Source organism: Haematobia irritans, chromosome 4 (assembly GCF_050003625.1).
Source record: "Haematobia irritans isolate KBUSLIRL chromosome 4, ASM5000362v1, whole genome shotgun sequence".
In the NCBI taxonomy this organism is placed as follows: Eukaryota; Metazoa; Arthropoda; class Insecta; order Diptera; family Muscidae; genus Haematobia; species Haematobia irritans.
Window position 1 is genome coordinate 103,002,682 of NC_134400.1, and position 25,239 is coordinate 103,027,920.

Sequence of the window (25,239 nt, forward strand, 5' to 3'; positions counted from 1 at the left end):
ATGCAAAAATTGGTCCAGATCGGTCCATAATTATATATAGCCCCATATAAACCGATCCCACGATTTGGTTTGCGAAGCCTCTAAGAGAAGCAAATTTCATCCGATCCGGCTGAAATTTGGTACATGGTGTTAGTATATGATCTCTAAGAACCGTGCAAAAATTGGTCCACATCGGTCCATAATTATATATAGCCCCCATATAAACCGATCCCCCGATTTGGCTTTCGGAGCCTCTAAGAGAAGCAAATTTCATCCGATCCGGCTGAAATTTGGTACATGGTGTTAGTATATGGTCTCTAACAACCATGCAAAAGTTGGTCCACATCGGTCCATAATTATATATAGCCCCCATATAAACTGATCACCAGATTTGACCTCCGGAGCCTCTTGGAAGACCAAAATTCATCTGATTCAGTTGAAATTTGGTACGTGGTGTTAATATATGGCCTCAAACTCCCATGCAAAAATTGGTCGAAATCGGTCCATAGTTATATATAGCCCCCATATAAACCGATCCCCAGATTTGACTTCCGGAGCCCCTTGGAAGAGCAAAATTCATCCCATTCGGTTGAAATTTGGTACGTGATGTTAGTATATGGTATCCAACAACCATGCAGGAATTAGTTCATATCAGTCCATAATTATATATAGCACCCATATAAACCGTTCCCCAGAGTTGACCTCCGGTGCCTTTTGGAGAAGCAAAATTCATCCGATCTGGTTGAAATTTTTTACGTGGTTAGTATATTATATTTAACAACCATGTTAAAAGTAATTCGATTGTGGCTGACAGTCTTTCGTAGAAGTTTCTACGCAATCCATGGTGGAGGGTACATAAGATTCGGCCTGGCCGAACTTACGGCCGTTTATACTTGTTTTAATTGAAATGTCTTCAATCACGAAAATGATAGTATCAATCACCCATTTTGATTGAAAACCAACACGATTTTTAATTAAAAATTTAATTGACTTTTGTCACGGAATCAATTAATTGTGTGATTGAATCAATTAAAAACGTGATTGATTTTTAACATAAAATTCAATCACAGTTTTAATTGAATCAATTAAAATTTTAATTAATTTCGCGACAAAAATCAATCAACTATTTGATTCATTCAATTAAATAATTAATTGAAATTGGCTATAAATTTCGATCAAAAAATGTATATATTGCGAACCCAAAATCGAATTTAGTTTTTTTCTTTTGAAATAAAAGAAAAAGATATTTAATATTTTATTATTTTTTGAATTATGCAATAGACAAATAAATTTGGTTCTTGTCATTTGTGTTTTGTTCTAACATAACTTACAAATACAACTACTATCAATAACAACTATAGGGTGAAAAAATAAATTACATAAATCATTATCTTCCTTATAATAATAACCATGTTAGCATGTTCCTTCTAATATGTAGATGCGCCTAGATTTCCAGCAGCCTGTAAGCTAAATTAGTTTTTCTGAAAGTAAACAGAATAATTCGAATTTAATTTTGTCCAATTAAAAGTTAATTTTGTTAAACATTACCTGCATAGAATATCAAGTTCAATTCTTAGTTCCAGGTTGCAGATTTATAATCTTCTTTTGCAGTTGTAGTCTTTTAGCATAAAAAGGTGTATTAAGGAGCTCGGTAATTTAATTTTAGTAACAATTCCTTTCCAAAATTTCCACACATTAAAATCATCTATTAAAATTTGAACCAATCAAAGACAAAAATAATTGGAAAGCAATGTAATATTTGGTATTATATTGATGATACTTTGCAAATTCTGGAAATAGAAAAAAATATAAATGGAAAATACATATTTTTATTATTATCGGATATTTTTCATATTTTTAAATCCAAAAGAAAGAACTTTTTTACCATTACATAATTCAGCTCATTAGTTTATATACCTACTTGGGTTCAAACTGAAAAAGACAGGTAAAACAAAAATGCAATTTAATGCCTACGCTACTTCGCAACTTCAAGGTGAATCTTCCAACAAACCCATACCGCTCTTGGTTTTAAGAAAACTAGGAGTGAAAAAAAAATTATAATTTTAAAAGATCAATACGGTACCCACTTTTTTATTGCAAACATATTATTATATATTTGATAAAATGATGGAGTTGATGGGATTGATTGGTCAATTTCACGAAATAAAATTGGTCACTAAAAGAAATGAATAAAAAATATATTATTTTAGTCCGTTTAATGTAAACAGGCTTCAATGGAAAACGGTATTCACATTTCACAATTTTTTACCTTCAATAAACGTAGATTGTTTTCCATTTTTACAATACCACAAAAAAAGGTAATTTCAAATGCGTTCTGTCATATATTTTTTTCAAACCTTTACCACGTGTCCGTTTGTTGTTGCACACTTTATTTATTTCAACCCTTTGCTATGATTTGTTGTTGCGTTCAAAATATTTATGCACACATTTGAATGCAGCAGACAGAATGTCGCCAATCATGTTTTTCAATTTACGCGAAAAACAAAAACCCAACCGTTCGTTACGAGTTACTTCCACAGACTGATCTCTCCATCATACATTGTTGAATAAATACCCATTCTCTTGTTCTCTTTTCGCTCTTTCCATTGCTCAAAATTATTCAGTTTCAATCACAAAGGTGATTGGATCAATCACATATGTAATTGGAAACGGAAAAAAATTCAATCACGTTTGTAATTGAAAATTATTTCCGAATTTATTAACAAATTGATTGAATCAATTAATATTTTAATTGGAAACGTAACAAATATCAATCATTTTTTTAATTGGATTTTATTCGGATTTGATTAAATAATTAATTGAATCAATTAACATATTAATTGAATTAGTTTCCAAATTCAATTAAGTGTTTAATTGAAAAAATTTTGGTGATAATTTTTTGTGTGTAGTCATGTACTGCAAGGATCGCAAAACTCCCACGGTTAGACCCATTTCCTTAGGGGGTATTGAAATTGCCTTTAGGGAGTGTGCAAAATACCTTGGCGTTATTTTGGACAGGAAGCTGAACTTTAAGCTTAATATTGAAGAAAGGGCGAGGAAAGCAACGGTAGCTTTATACTCGTGCAAAAAGGCAATAGGGAAAAAGTGGTGACTAAAACCAAAAATTGTTCATTGGCTATACACGGCAGTGGTTAGACCTATAATGCTATATGGTGTTGTAGTCTGGTGGCCGGTACTTCACCAGCCGACAAGTTTAGGCAAAGTTCAGCGTATGGCGTGCTTGTGTATCTCAGGTGCATTCAGCAAGACAGGAACAAACTCCCTTAATGTCATACTGCATCTATTGCCTTTAGACATTTTGCCCAACAACGGTTGTGCGGTTGCGCGAGCTATCGCTGTGGTAGGAAAAAAGTTACGGACACAGTTCGGTCCTCAAAATAATGCCAGATGTTGAAATTCCCTTTAGGGAGTGTGCAAAATACCTTGGCGTTATTTTGGACAGGAAGCTGAACTTTAAGCTTAATATTGAAGAAAGGGCGAGGAAAGCAACGGTAGCTTTATACTCGTGCAAAAAGGCAATAGGGAAAAAGTGGGGACTAAAACCAAAAATTATACATTGGCTATACACGACAGTGGTTAGACCTATAATGCTATATGGTGTTGTAGTCTGGTGGCCGGCACTTCACCAGCCGACAAGTTTAGACATAGTTCAGCGTATGGCGTGCTTGTGTATCTCAGGTGCATTCAGCAAGACAGGAACAAACTCCCTTAATGTCATACTGCATCTATTGCCTTTAGACATTTTGCCCAACAACGGCTGTGCGGTTGCGCGAGCTATCGCAGTGGTAGGAAAAAAGTTACGGTCACAGTTCGGTCCTCAAAATAATGGCAGATGTGCCTAGTGGATTACACTTTGGCGAGTCCACTTTTCGACAAAAAGTTTGAGACTCTAATTCCCAACAGTGAGGCGTGGTGTACACGGACCCCGGGGAATAAAAGATATATAGATTTCTACACTGATGGCTCCAAATTGGATGGCCAAGTGGGTTTCGGAGTATATTCTAAAGATTTGGAACTTCGAATAGCGAAAAGATTACCTGATCACGGTAGTGTTTTTCAGGCTGAAATATTAGCAATAAGAGAAGTGGTGAATTGGGTGAGAAGTAATGCTCCAAGAAATATTGGCATTAATATATACTCAGACAGTCAACCTGCAATAAAATCCTTGGACTCTGTGTTCCTCAACTCGAAAACGGCCATCGATTGCCGCAAATCTCTCAATGAGATGGCTGAGTAGCACAATATTCACCTAATATGGGTGCCTGGCCACAGGAACATACCGGGGAACTGCGAAGCAGATGAGCTAGCAAGGCTAGGAACTACCTTACATATTCCAGGGGAACTAGAATCTGTTGGTGTGCCTCAGTCTACCTGCAAGCTCATACTGTGTGAGAAGGCTGTCATGATGGCAAATGTTCGATGGGAGAATTGTAAGGGTTGTAACGACACCAAGCAAATATCTCCCCATTTAAACTTAAACCGCACACTAGATATGCTAGTGTTCTCGAGACGCCAGATATCACTCCTGATATCTGCTATAACGGATCGCTGCCTGATAGGCGATTTTGCAAAAAGTATTGGTGCGAAGTATAATGACTATTGTATGAGCTGTCATGATGCGGAGAAAAAGGAATCAATAAAACACCTCTTGTGTGAGTGTCCTGCATTTTGTGTAAGGCGTAAGCAAATAAGGGCATATAGCTTCAGATTACTGGCGGATCTGGAAAACGTTAACTTAAGCAGTCTGCTAATGTTTTTGAAACAATCTGGTTGGTTCAACAAAGAAAAATAATCAAGAAGGTTCAGCGGTTAAAACTAGAAGCGCCCATATGTAATAGGTACTTTTAGTTAATGTGGTATCACAATGGACTGAATAGTCTAAGTGAGTCTGAATCTTAATCGGGCTGCCATTTTAACCTAACCTAACCTTAGAATATTTCATTGAGCTGTGGAAATTTTCGAAAACAAAAATAATAAAATTGAACTACATAAAAAAACACTAGTTTACAGAAAACAAGTACATACGGCCGCAAGTTCGGCCAGGCCGAATCTTATGTACCCACCACCATGGATTGCGTAGAAACTTCTACGAAAGACTGTGATTTAGTCCATACATGGTATATATTAGACAAAAAAGTTATGTATAGTTAAGTCTACAAATAATAACGAATCGATATGGACTTTTTGTATGTAGAGAGCCAGAATTGAAATATGGGGGTCGCTTATATGGGGGCTATATACAATTATGAACTTGATATGGACCAATCTTTGTGTGATTGGGGATCGATTTATCTGAGGGCCATATATAACTATAGACCGATATGGACCTAGTTAGGCATGGTTGTTAACGACCATATACTAGCACAATGTACCAAATTTCAACTCACTCGGATGGAATTTGCTCCTCCAAGAGGTTCCAAAACCAAATCTCGGGATCGCTTTATATGGGGCTATGTACGATTATGGACTGATATGGACCACTTTTGGCATGGTTGTTAAATATCATATACTACCACCACGTACCAAATTTCAAGCAGATCGGATGAATTTTGCTTCTCCAAAAGGCACCGGAGGTCAAATCTGGGGATCGGTTTATATGGGAGCTATATATAATTATGGACTGATAGGAACCAATTCCTGCATGGTTGTTGGATACCATATACTAACATCACGTACCAAATTTCAACCGAATGGCAAGAATTTTGCTCTTCCAAGGGGCTCTGGAGGTCAAATCTGGGGATCGGTTTATATGGGGCCTATATATAATTATGGACCGATATCGACCAAATTTTGCATGGGAGTTTGAGGCCATATATTAACACCACGTACCAAATTTCAACTGAATCAGATGAATTTTGGTCTTCCAAGAGGTTCCGGAGGTCAAATCTGGTGGTCGGTTTATATGGGGGCTATATATAATTATAAACCGATGTGGACCAAGTTGTGCATGGTTGTTATAGACCATATACTAACATCACGTACAGAATTTCAGCCGGATCGGATGAAATTTGCTTCTCTTAGCGGCCTCGCAAGCCAAATCGGGGGATCGGTTTATATGGGGGCTATATATAATTATGGACCGATGTGGACCAATTTTTGCATGGTTGTTAGAGATCATATACTAACACCATGTACCACATTTCAGCCGAATCGGACGAAATTTGCTTCTCTTAGAGGCCTCGCAAGCCAAATCGGGGGATCGGTTTATATGGGGGCTATATATAATTATGGACCGATGTGGACCAATTTTTGCATGGTTGTTAGAGGTCATATACTGACACCATGTACCAAATTTCAGCCGGATCGGATGAAATTTGCTTCTCTTAGGGGCCTCGCAAGCCAAATCCGGGGATCGTTTTATATGGGGGCTATATATAATTATGCACCGATGTGGACCAATTTTTGCATGGTTGTTAGAGATCATATACTAACACCATGTACCAAATTTCAGCCGGATCGGATGAAATTTGCTTCTCTTAGAGGCCTCGCAAGCCAAATTTTGGGGTCCGTTTATATGGGGGCTATACGTAAAAGTGGACCGATATGGCCCATATGCAATACCATCCGACCTACATCAATAACAACTACTTGTGCCAAGTTTCAAGTCGATAGCTTGTTTCGTTCGGAAGTTAGCGTGATTTCAACAGACGGACGGACGGACGGACGGACATGCTCAGATCGACTCAGAATTTCACCACGACCCAGAATATATATACTTTATGGGGTTTTAGAGCAATATTTCGATGTGTTACAAACGGAATGACAAAGTTAATATACCCCCCATCCTATGGTGGTGGGTATAAAAATGGATGTACACTTGATGAAAATTAACTTTTCTTATGTATTTTGAGCTGCTGAATTCGAAAAAATTTAAAAAACAAGTAAGTAAAGTAGAAAGTCGGGCGGGGCCGACTATATAATACCCTAAACCACCATTACAGAATTAGTAATCATAAGCATTTGTGGGGTAACTTATAGGTCTGGGAGATAAACCGCAGTTACATATTTAAGAAAATTAAGGGGTACATGTCTATGGGTGCTTTGTGTCAATCTGACTATAGCTCATAGTCAATGTTGCCAGGGGAAAATGTTCGGTTTACCCTACAAGGACAAAAAAAGTTCCCTACTTTCCCATACATTCGCAAACAATTTTCCTTACTATATTTTTCGTTAAATTTAAAAAAAAAAAACAAGTATATACGGCCGTAAGTTCGGCCGGGCCGAAGCTTATGTACCCTCCATCATGGATTGCGTAGAAACTTCATCTAAACACTGCCATCCACAATCGAATTACTTAAGTTGCGGTAACGCTCGCCGATGGCAAGGTATCTTAAAACCTCCTAACACCATCTTCTAGATTGTATGTAAGTCCATACGTGGTATATATTAAATCAAAAAAGATCGATCCAATACGTATATAATTCAGTTTGACAAAGTAGACATAAAATTTTGACAAAATTTTCTACACAAATAAAATGTTAACAAAATTTTCTATAGAAATAAAATTTTCGCAAAATGTTCTATAGAAATAAAAATTTTGACAAAATTTTCTATAGAAAGAAAATTTTTCCAAAAATTTCTACAGCAATAAAATTTCAACAAAATTTTCTATAGAAATAAAATTTTGGTAGATTATTTTTGGCTCGAGTGGCAACCATGATTATGAACCGAATAAAATTTTGAAAAAATTTTCTATAGAAATAAAATTTTGACAAAATTTTCTATAGAAATAAAATTTTGGTAGATTATTTTTGGCTCTAGTGGCAGCCATGATTATGAACCGATATGGACCAATTTTTGTGTGATTGGACCAATTTTGGTATGGTTGATAGCGACCATATACTAACACCACGTGCCTAATTTGAACCAGATCGGATGAATTTTGTTCCTCCAAGAGGCTCCGGAGGTCAAATCTGGAGAATGTTTTATATGGGGGCTATATATAATTATGGACCGATATGGAGCAATTCTGGCACGGTTGTTAAAGATCATATACTAACACCATGTTCCAAATTACAACCGGATTGGATGAAATTTGCTTCTCTTGGAGACTTCGCAAGCCAAATCGGGGGATCGGTTTATATGGGGGCTATATATAATTATGGACCGATGTGAACCAATTTTTGCATGGTTGTTAGAGACCATATACCAACACCATGTACCAAATTTCAGCCGGATCGGATGAAATTTGCTTCTCTTTTAGTATCTTCAAGCCAAATCTGGGGATCGGTTTATATGGGGGCTATATATAATTATGGACCGATGTAGACCAATTTTTGCATGGTTGTTAGAGACCATATACCAACACCATATACCAAATTTCAGCCGGATCGGATGAAATATGCTTCTCTTAGAGGCTCCACAAGCCAAATCTGGGGATCGGTTTATATGGGGGCTATATATAATTATGGACCGATGTGAACCAATTTTTGCATGGTTGTTAGAGACCATATACCAACACCATGGACCAAATTTCAGCCGGATCGGATGAAATTTGCTTCTCTTTTAGGCTCTTCAAGCCAAATCTGGGGATCGGTTTATATGGGGGCTATATATAATTATGGACCGATGTGGACCAATTTTTGCATGGTTGTTAGAGACCATATACCAACACCATATTCCAAATTTCAGCCGGATCGGATGACATATGCTTCTGTTAGAGGCTCCACAAGCCAAATCTGACGGTCCCTTTATATGGGGGCTATACGTAAAAGTGGACCGATATGGCCCATTTTCAATACCATCCGACCTACATCGATAACAACTACTTGTGCCAAGTTTCAAGTCGATTGCTTGTTTCGTTCGGAAGTTAGCGTGATTTCAACAGACGGACGGACGGACGGACGGACATGCTTAGATCGACTCAGCATTTCACCACGACCCAGAATATATATACTTTATGGGGTCTTAGAGCAATATTTCGATGTGTTACAAACGGAATGACAAAGTTAATATACCCCCATCCTATGATGGAGGGTATAAAAATTACAAAACAAAAATGGTTCTAAGTACTTTATTATCTTAAAACATGAATATGCAACGTATATAACTTCGAATATAAATTTGTATTACCACCACGGTTACCTCAGTTGGTAGAATTCTACCCAAATTAGTAACCTTTATTTGTTAAATCTCTATAAAAATAACAATTTCGAAAAAGTTTCTATAAACAAATTTTTGTGAGAAATTTTTCTATAGAAATAAAATTTTGACAATAAATTCTATAGAAATAAAATTTTGAGAAAAAATTCCACAGAAATAAAATGTTGCGAAAATTTTTTATAGAAATTATATTTTGAAAAAAATTTCTATAGAAATACAATTTTGACAAAATGTTCTATAGAAATAAAATGTTGACAAAATTTTCTACAGGAATAAAGTATACCACACATTATTAAAGATCAAGCCTTGCCGGCTTCTAATTTCCTCCTCTAGAGCCACCAAAATGTAAAAATTATTACAAATTATGTTGAGTGAAAATGTCCTACATTGTGGGCCTACGTCCCTACAAGACGCTAAATATTAGAAAAATCCTACATATAGGGAATTTCCCCTACTTCTAGCAACACTGGCTGTGTTGATATTGCACCTACGGAGTTAGTATGCCACTAATATTGAGCCCATTATTAAAAAAGAGAAAATCGTTAAATTAGTGTGGGTAATAAATCAACATTTGTAAAAATCGAGCAATATTCTTATGTAAAAGCTACAAGTACGTATAAATACGATCGGCTAGTACATCAAAATTTGAAATTGGAGTAACATTGGTTAATAAATAAGAGTACTATGGCCAAATTTGGGAAAATAGAGCGATGCATATATATGGAAGCTATATCTAAATCTGAACCAAATTGCATAATATTTTGCGGGTTTGATTAATACCACAAAAGGTTACCTTGTGCAAGATTTGAGTAAGATCAGTTAAGAAATGGGGCTTGTATTTCGATGAAATTTTGCACATATAGTTAGTACTACAGAGGACTGAATATAGCCAACTTTTAGTAAGATCGATTAATAAATAAGGGTTCTATGGCCAAATTTGGGAAAATCGGGCTATACATATATATGGGAGCTATATCTAAATCTAAACCGATTTCGATGATTTTTTGCACATATAGTAAGTGCTATAGAAGACTACATTTAGCCAAATTTGGGTCAGATCGGTTGATAAATAAGTGGCCAAATTTGTGGCCAAATTTGGGAAAATCGGCCGATACATATATATGGGAGTTATATCTAAATCTGAACCGATTTGGATTAAATTTTGCAGACTTGAAGGGCGATGGAAAAGATTACCTTTTGCCAAATTTGGTGACGATGCGTTTGCAAAAACGCGCAACGTGACCCATTTGTCGAAATCGGACGATACATATATATGGGAGCTATATCTAAATTTGATCCGATGTCTTCCAAATTCAATAGCGTTCGTCCTTGTGCCCAAAAAACTCCCTGTACCAAATTTCATCAAAATCGGTTAATAATTGCGACCGGAATCCTGTGAACAACAGACGGACGGACGGACACCAAGCGCTAGATCGACTCAGGAGGTGATTCTGAGTCGATCGGTATATATTTTATGGGGTCTAAAATCAATATTTCTGGTAGGCACATTTTTTGGCCGATCAAACTTATTATACCCAAACCACTATGTGGTTTAGGGTATACAAATATGGAACAGTTTTTGAGATATCCCGTTATTTTTTTAATTTTCGCTCTTTTTTCACTAAACACAATATATCTCGATTATAACGTTGTTGGTATAATAGTGTGTAATTGGATCTGTGATAAGTTAAGTTGTTCAAAAAATATCAATGCGAAAATTCAGAAAAGTATAAACCATTTTTTTCACTTCATGGTCGTATATACGATACTCTAACGTAAGTACACTGTTAGAAAAATATGTTTTTCATATGTTCCGATATAAACAAAATGTGTTTCGGGCACGATTTTAAACCACAATATATTTAAGTGCGAACATGTAATTTTCCTAAACTAACACTAAATGTTTGGGACATCTATGTTAATATGTTAGAATATATTATGTTTGGGGCATGAATGTTTCATAAAAATCATATGTGTGAATACAAACATATATAAATTTACAAATTTCAACTAAACATACATATGTTGTGATATTTTATTCAAAGCGACAGAGAGAGTATAGAGAGAAATAGAGATGGAAACCGGGAGAGTTGACGAAACATATCAATATAACACAGCAAAAGAGTCAAAAGAGTACAATTTCTGTGAAACCGCTTGTATGTTGTTTCGGAAAACTGTTTTATGATAAGGCCAAAAATTTGATATGTTTAAGTCTAAATATTATTTAATTTGAATAAAGAGAATATACATTCTGACCAAGAGAATAGACATTTGAAAAACAAACAGCTTATGTTTTCGCCTTGAGAGCAGCATTTTATGTATGTGTGGACATGTGTTTTGTTTATCATTTTGGCATTATTTTTTTCTTGGTTCGTTGAAAGAAATCAGGGGTCTTCATAAAAATAACGAAAGGGCACTATACTCTTTTTAGAGTTGGGACGGTAAAATGAAATAAGGAGGAAATAGTGAAAAATTACACAGTAAAATGTATAAAAACAAAGTTTAGTTTCTCTTTATTAAAAAGTAGTCCACGAGGAGTTGACGGACACCATCAAATATAAAAGCGGGCATTAAGTTCGACTTTTACAGCTAAAACAATTTAAAAAGTTTATTTTCTTTAAAATGAATTATTAAAGAAAAATAAAAGGAATTTTAGATCCATGGTGTTAAATGCTAGTAAAAAACTGTTCACTCCTAAATAAATTTATGTTTATATTATAAAATTATGTATGTATGTTTATACTCGACTCCACGTTCTTCTTTTGTTAGTTTTTGAATTCCTTCCAAATTTTAAAGTTTTGTACGAAAACAGTTTTTTATTACAAGATTGTTATTTTTGCAATAAAAAATAATATTTTATCCAAAAATCATTCAATTTCGTTTATATCAAGCACTGTTACTGACAATAAATCTTTAATAACGCACATTTCGATGTTTCATTTAAAAAAATTAATATAGTATAAATATAAATGTGTAAATTAAAAAAAAAAAACAAAAAAAATGTTCGGTCGGAGCAGGGATTGAACCCACGACCCTTTGCATGCAAGGCAGACATGCTAACCACTGCTCCACGTGGCAAACAAATGTATGTTTCTGTTAAATAATGTTATGTTTGCATGGGCTCGTGGGCGCTGCAAACTATGCTATATAAATGTAACTTAAAACGATAATTATCTACTGGTGACTATAACAGCTACGTAGCCCAGTGGATAGTGTGTTGGCTTACAAACTGTATGGTCCTCGGTTCGATTCTCCGTGCAGGCGAAAGGTAAAATTTAAAAAAATTTATAAAAGTGAATAATTTCTTCAACATTATTTGTATTACAGAGAAAGGTGCCAATAACTAAAAAATTTCGTGGAAGTGAAAATTACGAGTATGTTAGGGAATGAGCACAATCGTGTTTGGGAAAAATTCTTCCAAGCATATAATATTTTTGGCTCAAAACGCTTCCAAACATATAATATGTTCACATAAAACAAACATATTAATGTTTCGGCAGTATGCAATAATATATGTGCTTCCTGCAAAATATGTTTGGAACATATATTAAAGAAGCGATTTTTTTTGAGGGTGTAGTAAGACCAACTAGAAGAAAAAAACGACCGAGAAATGACAAAGTTATAAGCAATTGAGTGAACAAATCCGATGGTAAATCATGCAAATATGAGCCAATCACCCACACAAAAATTTCTCTAGGCCACAGAGAAATGCATTTTTGTGTGGGTGAGTGGCTCATATTTGAATGATTTCACATTATAACTTTGTCATTATTCGGTCGTTTTTCTTCTAGTTGGTCTTATTACTTACGTTAGAGTATCGTATATACGACCATGAAGAGAAAAAAACAATTTTAAAGGTTTATACTTTTCTGCCGGAATAAGTTCATTGAAAAATACGATATTTTTGAAAAATTTTGACTTTTCGCATTGATATTTGTTGAAACACTAAACTCATCACAGACTACAATTACACACGATTATTCATCATTTTATTACCTTGCATTTAAGTACCAACAACGTTATAATCGGACATTTCCAACTCGAGATATATTGTGTTTAGTGAAAAAAGAGCGAAAATTTAAAAATAACGGGATATCTCAAAAACTGTTCCATAAAAAAATGTTAAACATTTCTTTTCGAATTCAGCAGCTCAGTTGATTTTCATCAAGTGTGCATTTTGAGTGTAAACTAGTGTAATTTTTACCCGATTAAATTCATTCTTTACGATTTTCTTGAAATTTTGCATTGAGAGTAGAATTAAAATTGTAGCAATGTGTGCCAAATTTAGATCAAATCGCTCGAGATTTATATATAGCTCCCATATATATGTACGCCTGATTCGGGAAAATATGGTAGACAATTTAATTTTATTTTGAAAGGATTTTTACTCCAATTGACTCGATATTTTATACATGGAAGAGATTTAGCGTTGTATTTAAATGTGTAACATTTGTTTTAAATGAGATCAGATTTGCATAAAGCCCTCATATATACTTCCCCGGCTTTGGCACAAATGGGCAGAATACCCACAACAGTGATGATTTCCTAATACTGTAGGCATATCATACACACTGTAATAGCAGACTTTTAAAATATGTTGTTAAAACAGTTCAGATTGGTGAAGGGTATAATTTATGTATGTACTTTGAACAAATATTATCTTGAGGCCAAAGATTTCATGTCCTTACAATACAAATGCAAATTTTGCTTAGCATTGAAGACGTATTTCTCGGATTTAAAAAACAAGTAAGTAAAGTAGAAAGTCGGGCGGGGCCGACTATATCATACCCTAAACCACCATTACAGAATTAGTAATCATAAGCATTTGTGGGGTAACATATAGGTCTGGGAGATAAACCGCAGTTACATATTTAAGAAAATTAAGGGGTACATGTCTATGGGTGCTTTGTGTCAATCTGACTATAGCTCATAGTCAATGTTGCCAGGGAAAATGTTCGGTTTACCCTACAAGGACAAAAAAAGTTCCCTACTTTCCCATACATTCCCAAACAAGTTTCCCTACTATATTTTTCGTTAAATTTAAAAAAAAAATAACAAAACAAAAATGGTTCTAAGTACTTTATTATCTTAAAACATGAATATGCAACGTATATAACTTAGAATATAAATTTGTATTACCACCACGGTTGCCACAGTTGGTAGAATTCTACCCAAATTAGTAACCTTTTTTTGTTAAATCTCTATAAAAATAAAAATTTGGAAAAAGTTTCTATAAACAAATTTTTGTGAGAAATAAAATTTTATATAGAAATAAAATTTTGACAATAAGTTCTATAGAAATAAAATTTTGAGAAAAAATTCCACAGAAATAAAATTTTGAGAAAATATTTTATAGAAATAATATTTTGAAAAAAATTTCTATAGAAATGCTATTTTGACAAAATGTTCTATAGAAATAAAATGTTGACAAAATTTTCTACAGGAATAAAGTATACCACACATTATTAAAGATCAAGCCTTGCCGGCTTCTAATTTCCTCCTCTAGAGCCACCAAAATGTAAAAATTATTACAAATTATGTTGAGTGAAAATGTCCTACATTGTGGGCCTACGTCCCTACAAGACGCTAAATATTAGAAAAATCCTACATATAGGGAATTTCCCCTACTTCTGGCAACACTGGCTGTGTTGATATTGCACCTACGGAGTTAGTATGCCACTAATATTGAGCCCATTATTAAACAAGTATAAACGGCCGTAAGTTCGGCCAGGCCGAATCTTATGTACCCTCCACCATGGATTGCGTAGAAACTTCTACGAAAGACTGTCAGCCACAATCGAATTACTTTTAACATGGTTGTTAAATATAATATACTAACCACGTAAAAAATTTCAACCAGATCGGATGAATTTTGCTTCTCCAAAAGGCACCGGAGGTCAACTCTGGGGAACGGTTTATATGGGTGCTATATATAATTATGGACTGATATGAACTAATTCATGCATGGTTGTTGGATACCATATACTAACATCACGTACCAAATTTCAACCGAATGGGATGAATTTTGCTCTTCCAAGGGGCTCCGGAAGTCAAATCTGGGGATCGGTTTATATGGGGGCTATATATAACTATGGACCGATTTCGACCAATTTTTGCATGGGAGTTTGAGGCCATATATTACCACCACGTACCAAATTTCAACTGAATCAGATGAATTTTGGTCTTCCAAGAGGCTCCGGAGGTCAAATCTGGTGATCAGTTTATATGGGGGCTATATATAATTATGGACCGATGTGGACCAACTTTTGCATGGTTGTTAGAGACCATATACTAACACCATGTACCAAATTTCAGCCGGATCGGATGAAATTTGCTTCTCTTAGAGGCTCCGAAAGCCAAATCGGGGGATCGGTTTATATGGGGACTATATATAATTATGGACCGATGTGGACCAATTTTTGCACGGTTCTTAGAGATCATATACTAACACCATGTACCAAATTTCAGCCGGATCGGATGAAATTTGCTTCTCTTAGAGGCTTCGCAAACCAAATCGTGGGATCGGTTTATATGGGTCTATATATAATTATGGACCGATCTGGACCAATTTTTGCATGGTTGTTAGAGACCATATACTAACACCATGTACCAAATTTCAGCCAGATCGGATGCAATTTGCTTCTCTTAGAGGCTCCGAAAGCCAAATCGGGGGATCGGTTTATATGGGGGCTATATATAATTATGGACCGATGTGGACCAATTTTTGCACGGTTCTTAGAGATCATATACTAACACCATGTACCAAATTTCAGCCGGATTGGATGAAATTTGCTTCTCTCAGAGGCCTTGCAAGCCAAATCGGGGAATCGGTTTATATGGGGGCTATATATAATTATGGACCGATGTGGACCAATTTTTGCATGGTTGTTAGAGACCATATACTAACACCATGTACCAAATTTCAGCCAGATCGGATGAAATTTGCTTCTCTTAGAGGCCTCGCAAGCCAAATTTGGGGGTCCGTTTATATGGGGGCTATACGTAAAAGTGGACCGATATGGCCCATTTGCAATACCATCCGACCTACATCAACATTCAATTTGTTGTTCTCGCGCTTGGTCGTGTTTGTGTTTTGCTCCGAGTTTTTGTTTGCAAAAAGACAATATACGCACCTTACAAAGGATTTTGATGAGTGAAGCTGTTGTTTGTAAACTTTGTGACACTGTGTGCTGGAGTCCGCTTGTGGGGATCTACCAACCATTTTATTTTTAATGAAATAAAATATCGTGTTAAATGACTACGCGAATTTAATATTGGAAAGTTTAATCACTGACACTACCACAACACAAAATATCAAAACAAAACTGCTTACTCTTTCCTTCAAACATAGTGAAGATACTTTGATCGATAACGATAACAGAAACTGCAAGAACTACTCTCTCATCGAAAGCAATAACAGGGTAACACAACTACTATTAAAACGTGACTTTATAGTGTTACCACCCCCTATTGTGTTAAAGACATTAATATAAATCGTCAATATGAACAACAGAAGCATAAACCTTCGAAAAACCGTTCTTTCAACACCAATTAAAGATAAACCGGATCTTGATAATACTCCAATATCATCAAAATACAATTCACCTAAATTGATTCAATTAATTGATCAAAAATTTGCTCGTCAAACCGAAATTTTGACGGCAAAAATAGATCAGGCAGTATCAAAAGCCATGAGTGCTATGGAAACAAAAATTATTGAAATGACAAAAGATATAAATGATCTCAAGAAGAGGATTATTGAAATTGAAAACCAACATGAATCAATTAGTGTACTAAAAAATGAAATTCATGAACTCAAATTTAAATTACATCGACAAGATAATCTAAATGTAGCATGTAATCTGAGATTAAACGGCATTCCATCATATAAGAATGAAAATCTTTACGAAATTTTCAAAACTATGTGTGAATCGCTTGAGATTGTGACGCCAAATATAAATAGTATCCATCGCATTAACACCCGTTCTAAAACTAATGATGGAACAATATTAATTAAACTATGTTCACCAATGCATAAAAACTTTATTATGAAAACTATAGCTCAATTCAAACGCGTTAAAAAAACCCAACTTTCGTTAACAATGTGCGGTTTTGACAGCGATAGACATTTTTTTGTCAATGAAGATTTAAGTAAAGAAAATTATAAAATATTTCAATCCGCACTTAAATACAAAAAACTTAAAAAATTGACAGCTGCATTCACAGTACGCGGGCTCGTATATGTGAAACTTTCAGACAACGACAGAGGTGTACGTATTGATTCCCAGGAACAGCTTGAACAGTTTTTTCGTTAAAATCTACGATTTAAATTTATCAAAACCAAATTTTAATGTAATAGTAATTACAAAAATAATTATATGTTTTGCCCTAATTCTTCTTTATAAATTGCGATTATTCTATTTATTACAACCGAATCAAATAACCAGAATAAAATATTCAACAAAAAATAATAATATAATAACATGTCTAATACAACCAAAAATGCGTTGCTTCTCTAAATACATCACTGACATTTAATAATTGCTACAGTTCCAAAGACGGTCTTTTCAATATGGTACGTGTGTTAACAAAGCAGAAACCAGGATTAACTATAGTCCATATCAATGCACAAAGTCTACAAAATAAATTAGACGAGTTCCGGCAAATCTTTATATCATCAAATATTGATATCATATGTGTCTCTGAGACGTGGTTTCAACCTGAAATTGTTGATGGCATTTATAATCTACAAGGTTATAGACTATTTCGTTCAGATAGAGATTCTCATGCTGGTGGAGTGTGTATGTACGTGCGCAACGAACTGAATAGTTGTATGAAACTAAAATCAGATAGTGGAAGCCAAATAGAGTTCATCTTCTTAGAAGTTTGTACTGCAGATAATACGAAATTACTTGTCGGCACAGTTTATAGGCCGCATCGAACTATACCTTTTAATAATCTGATTGATACTCTGGAAAATCTTACATTGCTCTACAATGATGTTATAATCGCAGGTGATTTCAACAGCAACATTTTGGTAGAAAAGAGACTCAATGAATCTATGAATACTCTTGACTTGTACTCAGTAAACACAATTATACCTACGCATTTCTCGAATTCGGGGAATACCTTACTTGATTTAATATTTGTTAACAATTGTGAAAAAGTTATACTATATGATCAACTTTCTGCATCATCCTTCTCCAAACATGATTTGCTATTTTTGACTTATGATGTAACCGTTTTCAAAGAGAGCAAAGTATTCGAATTCAGAGACTTCCGCAGAATTAACTATAATCTACTGAATGACATAGCTAACAATATAAACTGGAACGAGGTTTATTACTACGAAGCAGTTGAAGATCAAGTAAATTTTATGCAAGGTAAAATAAAAATATTGTTTGATGCCTGTGTGCCTAAAAAAGTTTTAAGGACTAAACCTACTCAGCAGCCGTGGTTTAATTATGAAATTAAGAAGTTGATACGTGATAGAGATATTAAATACAAAAGATGGAAACGCTATAAAACTACACAACTTTATGACCATTTTAAACTTGCCAGACGTGAAGTTACAAAAGCAATAAATATCGCAAAATCTTCTTATTATCAAAGAAAATTTAATGATGCAGTTGATAGCGGAGCAAAATGGATGACAATTCGAAACATTGGAATTGGGCGGAAAAGTACCACACCTATTAATATTGATATTAATGATCTAAATGAGATTTTTGCTAACCAAACTGCGTTAGGCAATCAAAATAATAATTCTGCATGTGAATGTCTTCCCTCTTGTGGAGATCTCTCGTTTGAAGAGTTCACCTTCAAGTGCGTAGATCAATATGATGTTCGAAAAAGCTTCCTATCTATTAAATCGAACGCTGTAGGTATGGATGAACTGAACCCAAAATTTTTAAAGTTATTATTACCAATATGCCTGCCATATTTCACACACATTTTCAACACAGTTCTGACAAAGTCGATTTTTCCCAATACTTGGAAATACACAAAGATAATACCTCTACCTAAACCAAACAAAGAATTTCGTCCAATTGCCATATTGCCGTATCTGTCGAAAGTCTTAGAGCGGTTAATGTATGAACAAATAAATACATATATAATATCAAAAAAACTGTTGACTGAACGGCAATCAGGCTTTAGACCTATGAGAAGCTGTGCTACTGTACTTACTGATGTCGTCGAATATTTAAGATCGAAGATGGATCAAAATTTGGTATCAATACTCGTACTCCTCGACCATAGCAAAGCATTTGATACAGTAAACCACTCTATTCTAGTTCAAAAGCTGCAACGAAGATTTAATTTTTCTCAATCAGCATGTAGACTTGTCTCGTCTTATTTGAGCGGTAGAACACAATCAGTTTGTCACAACTCAGAAAACTCGAATATACTTAGTATTTACAAAGGTGTTCCACAAGGTTCAATACTCGGGCCGCTACTATTCTGTATTTATGTTAATGACTTGCCACTTGTCCTTCACCACTGCAATATTCACCTTTATGCTGATGACGTTCAAGTTTATACAAGTGCAAATCTTGACGATCTTCCGTGCTGCATATCTAAACTAAATGATGATCTGGACAGAATCAATAGTTGGGCTTATAACAATGACCTTAAACTAAATCCAAAAAAATCTAAATGTCTGTTAATTTCCAAAAACAAATTCATCAACCATTCACAATATCAAATTACCATAAATAACACCAATATCGACATTGTACAAACAGCTACAAACCTTGGAGTTATATTCAATAATTCGCTAACTTGGACCAACCACTTACAACAAAATATCGCTAAAACATATGGAATGTTAAGGAATTTGTGGGCTGTACAATTATCTACACCGATACAAATCAGAATGCTTTTGGCGAAAACGTATCTTGTACCAACTCTTTTATATGGAATTGAAATATTTGCAAATTGCAGTTGTGATGATAAACAAAAGCTACTTGTAGCCTACAACAATATTGCCCGTTATGTCTTCAATAAGAAACGTTATGATCACATATCGTCGTTTTCCTACCAGCTGTTCAACATGAGTTTCGAAAACTTGATTAAATTCAGATGTTTACTTTTTCTGCAAAAAATTATTTATAGTGGCGAGCCCCCTTATATATTCAAGAGGTTAAAGTTCGCTCGATCAAATCGAGGAAGAAAAATCATCCAATTAAGATACAAATATTCCAGATCTGAGCAGCAATTTCTGATATATGCGATCCGTCTCTGGAACAATCTCCCTACAACAATTCAATTAATAAGCAACGCATTGATTTTTAAAAAAGAATTAAAATCACATTTAGAATAATCTTATTATTATACAATCTTGATTAATGTGTATATTTGTAGCATTTAAAATCGCAACCATTTTTATTGTCATTCATATAAACTATTAAATACAATTAATGTTCATAATTAATGTTAAATGTATTAAAATCCATTTATATAGTTCCCTTTATTTTTTTATTTTATTTTTGTATCCAAAAACCTAACATAAATTGTTAATCGACTTAAACCTTAGTGCTGTCATATATAAGATTTAATCCTGTTGTACTAAGGATCACCAAAATACGAATAAATAAATAAATAAATAAATAAATAAAATCAATAACAACTACTTGTGCCAAGTTTCAAGTCGATAGCTTGTTTCGTTCGGAAGTTAGCGTGATTTCAACAGACGGACGGACGGACGGACATGCTCAGATCGACTCAGAATTTCACCACGACCCAGAATATATATACTTTGTGGGGTCTTAGAGCAATATTTCGATGTGTTACAAACGGAATGACAAAGTTAATATACCCCCCATCCTATGGTGGAGGGTATAAAAAGAGAAAATCGTTAAATTAGTGTGGGTAATAAATACAAATGTGTAAAAATCGAGCAATATACTTATGTAAGAGCTACAAGTACGTATAGGAACGATCGGCTAGTACATCAAAATTTGAAATTTGAGTAACATTGATTAATAAATAAGAGTACTATGGTCAAATTTGGGAAAATCGAGCGATGCATATATATGGAAGCTATATCTAAATCTGAACCAAATTGCATAATATTTTGCGGGTTTGATTAATACCACAAAAGGTTACCTTGTGCAAGATTTGAGTAAGATCAGTTAAGAAATGGGGCTTGTATGGTCAAACATAAGGTTATTAGGGGCGATTTTTTCAAAATCGGGTGATACATATATGGGAGCTATATCTACGTCTGAACCGATTTCGATGAAATTTTGCACATATAGTTAGTACTATAGAGGACTGAATCTAGCCAACTTTTAGTAAGATCGGTTAATAAATAAGGGTTCTATGGCCAAATTTGGGAAAATCGGGCTATACATATATATGGGAGCTATATCTAAATCTGAACCGATTTCGATGATTTTTTGCACATATAGTAAGTGCTATAGAAGACTACATTTAGCCAAATTTGAGTAAGATCGGTTGATAAATAAGAGTTTTGTGGCCAAATTTGAGAAAATCGGGCGATACATATATATGGGAGCTATATCTAAATCTGAACCGATTTGGATGAAATCTTGCAGACTTGAAGGGCGATGGAAAATATAAATATTTGCAAAAACGCGCAACGTGACCCCATTTGTCGAAATCGGACGATACATATATATGGGAGCTATATCTAAATTTGATCCGATTTCTTCCAAATTAAATAGCATTCGTCCTTGTGCCCAAAAAACTCCCTGTACCAAATTTCATCAAAATCGGTTAATAATTGCGACCGGAATCCTGTGAACAACAAATACATGGACAGACGGACGGACGGACGGACACCAAGCGCTAGATCGACTCAGGAGGTGATTCTGAGTCGATCGGTATATATTTTATGGGGTCTAAAATCAATATTTCTGGTAGGCACATTTTTTGGCCGATCAAACTTATTATACCCAAACCACTATGTGGTTTAGGGTATAAAAAATGTTTCTGGTCCATAAGATGATAAAGTTTTCAATGTAGTCATTCCGTCTTTATATTTAAGTAATTCGACTTAAAAAAGGGAATCTTTACATGAAAGAAGATTTTGTTTGACTAAGGTCAACTTGACTTTAACAGCTATAAAAAAATCTTCCACACTAGTTGAATTGTCTTTAAGTTTGATGACTTTTTAGCAAAAACGCCTTAAATATAGGATTTTTTTCAATACTTTATTTTAAAGACGTTCTGTACTTCAAACATAGCAGAATTTTTACTTGAAGTCGAGTCTGAATTTGGTTGTCGTTAACACGTTTGTAATGGACTTTGATAGCACATAAAAACAGGTGAAAAAGAAAACAATGAATTAAAATTTGCTTCCTAGAATCAAGTACGCAAAACTTCAATTTAAAAGAGAGATCTGTCCTAAAAATATCCTCACTTCAATTCTCCGCTTTTTTGTCTCGGAATCAATACCAATATCATTAGTGTAAAGACAAAATCTTTGGAACCGGACATAGTTTTTTTTCAGTGTGGGAATATAAACCTTTATATAGCTCCCAACAAATATAAAGGATTTGATATGGTACCAACAATTGTATGGTACCATATCAGTAGTGAATGTTATAATATACACGCAGAGAAGGAATATGATCACCTCAAACATGTTTCAAGAGCAAAATGTTATTTTCGTATGGTGACCATGTAACATGTTTGTCACTTAAATGTTATTTTCTCGTCAAATATAACCTGTTTGCCGAAATCAGATACATGATTTCCGAGAAAATAATATGGTTGCGAAAACCATGTTACATGGTCACCACTCAAAAATAACATTTTGCTCTTAAAACATGTATGAGGTGATCATAATCCTTCTCTGGGTGTAGTCGGCGCCGTCCGATTTTACACATTCCTTACATGTTTGTATTTATCCACATCCTACACTGAAAAAACAGTGAACCCACCAGGAAGAAAAATTTCGGTTAATTTTAGAAAATTTTGAATATTTTTAGAAAATTTTAACTAAACAGTATAACAAACGCTGGCATCACGCCGATGTCATAAAAATAAGTAAATTTTTTTCAACAAATTCAAGAAAATTTATTAGACATAATTAAGTTTTTTCACTTGTTAAAGAAAATTTTGTAGTTTTAAGGAAAAACTTAGAGTTCAAAATTGCAAGAATGTCTTTAGTGACATACGAAGTTCATGATGAACGCATTTGTAGTAAAATTTACAAATTTAAAGAAATATTGAACTATTTTGTGGAAGACACGAATTTAGTTAATCTTTATCCTTCATTTGTGTATATTTTTTTCCTCGGTTTTAGTTAATTTAACTAACGTACACAAAAAAATATTAGAGTAGAGGAAACTTTCTCCAAACATAATAATTCCATGAACTAAACGAAAGTTAAATTGGCTTTAGTGAAATAGGAAGTTCACTTTTTTTTGAGTGTAAGAAAAGAAACATGTTACAAAATACCTATAAACACAATTTTTAATTATAAGCATCATGTTGAACAAAAAACATAGCCTTTTTAGTTAGAGGATGACTGGAACAATTGCTGTAGCAAACTGCTTAAGAGGAATGAAACAATTATTTCCCACACTCGACAACATTTAGGGCGGAAGGCGGTGGTCAATGCTATTGTGTCGCTACCATTTCTCTAGTGGACAATACAATGTAATACACGAATCGAGGACATAGCAACTTGAACAATGACACACAAAATATGCTTGAAATCCTTTGAAAAGACAATACTATAAATGAACAATATTTGAATGACTCCAACAATACGTTAAAGCCAACAATTACACAAAAAATAGTGTCACGAGTAAAATGATTTCTTAACCTTAAAATATAAATGCATATTTTCAATGGAAAACAAGTATATACGGCCGTAAGTTCGGCCAGGCCGAAGCTTATGTACCCTCCATCATGGATTGCGTAGAAACTTCTTCTATACACTGCCACCCACAATCGAATTACTTAAGTTGCGGTAACGCTTGCCGATGGCAAGGTATCTTAAAACCTCCTAACACCATCTTCTAAATTGTATGTAAGTCCATACGTGGTATATATTAAATCAAAAAAGATCGATCCAATACGTATATAATTCAGTTTGACAAAGTAGACATAAAATGTTGACAAAATTTTCTACAGAAATAAAATTTTAACAAAATTTTCTATAGAAATAAAATTTTCACAAAATTTTCTATAGAAATAAAAATTTCCACAAATTTTCTATAGAAAGAAATTTTTGACAAAAATGTCTACAGAAATAAAATTTTAACAAAATTTTCTATAGAAATAAACTTTTGACAAAATTTTCTATAGAAATAAAATCTTGGCAGATTATTTTTGGCTCGAGTGGCAACCATGATAATGAACCGAATAAAATTTGGACAAAATTTTCTATAGAAATAAAATTTTGACAATGATGAAAATTTTATTATGAACCGAATAAAATTTTAACAAAATTTTCTCTAGAAATAAAATTTTGACAAAATTTTCTATAGAAATAAAAATTTCCACAAATTTTCTATAGAAAGAAATTTTTGACAAAAATGTCTACAGAAATAAAATTTTAACAAAATTTTCTATAGAAATAAACTTTTGACAAAATTTTCTATAGAAATAAAATCTTGGCAGATTATTTTTGGCTCGAGTGGCAACCATGATAATGAACCGAATAAAATTTGAACAAAATTTTCTATAGAAATAAAATTTTGACAATGATGAAAATTTTATTATGAACCGAATAAAATTTTAACAAAATTTTCTCTAGAAATAAAATTTTGACAAAATTTTCTATAGAAATAAAAATTTCCACAAATTTTCTATAGAAAGAAATTTTTGACAAAAATGTCTACAGAAATAAAATTTTAACAAAATTTTCTATAGAAATAAACTTTTGACAAAATTTTCTATAGAAATAAAATCTTGGCAGATTATTTTTGGCTCGAGTGGCAACCATGATAATGAACCGAATAAAATTTGAACAAAATTTTCTATAGAAATAAAATTTTGACAATGATGAAAATTTTATTATGAACCGAATAAAATTTTAACAAAATTTTCTCTAGAAATAAAATTTTGGTAGATTATTTTTGGCTCTAGTGGCAACCATGATTATGAACCGATATGGACCAATTTTTGTGTGATTGGACCAATTTTGGTATGGTTGTT

At 33.9% G+C, this 25,239-nt stretch overlaps 1 long non-coding RNA gene across 1 annotated transcript in view; it reads right to left on the reverse strand.

The window, feature by feature from the left end:
- Positions 1-1,705: 1,705 nt before the first annotated feature.
- LOC142237025 (uncharacterized) overlaps positions 1,706-25,239 on the reverse strand; it is a 64,513-nt gene continuing 40,979 nt past the window's right edge. The window contains exon 2 of the long non-coding RNA XR_012722303.1: positions 1,706-1,769. This is a non-coding gene — a long non-coding RNA (uncharacterized LOC142237025). The remainder of the gene's footprint in view (positions 1,770-25,239) is intronic.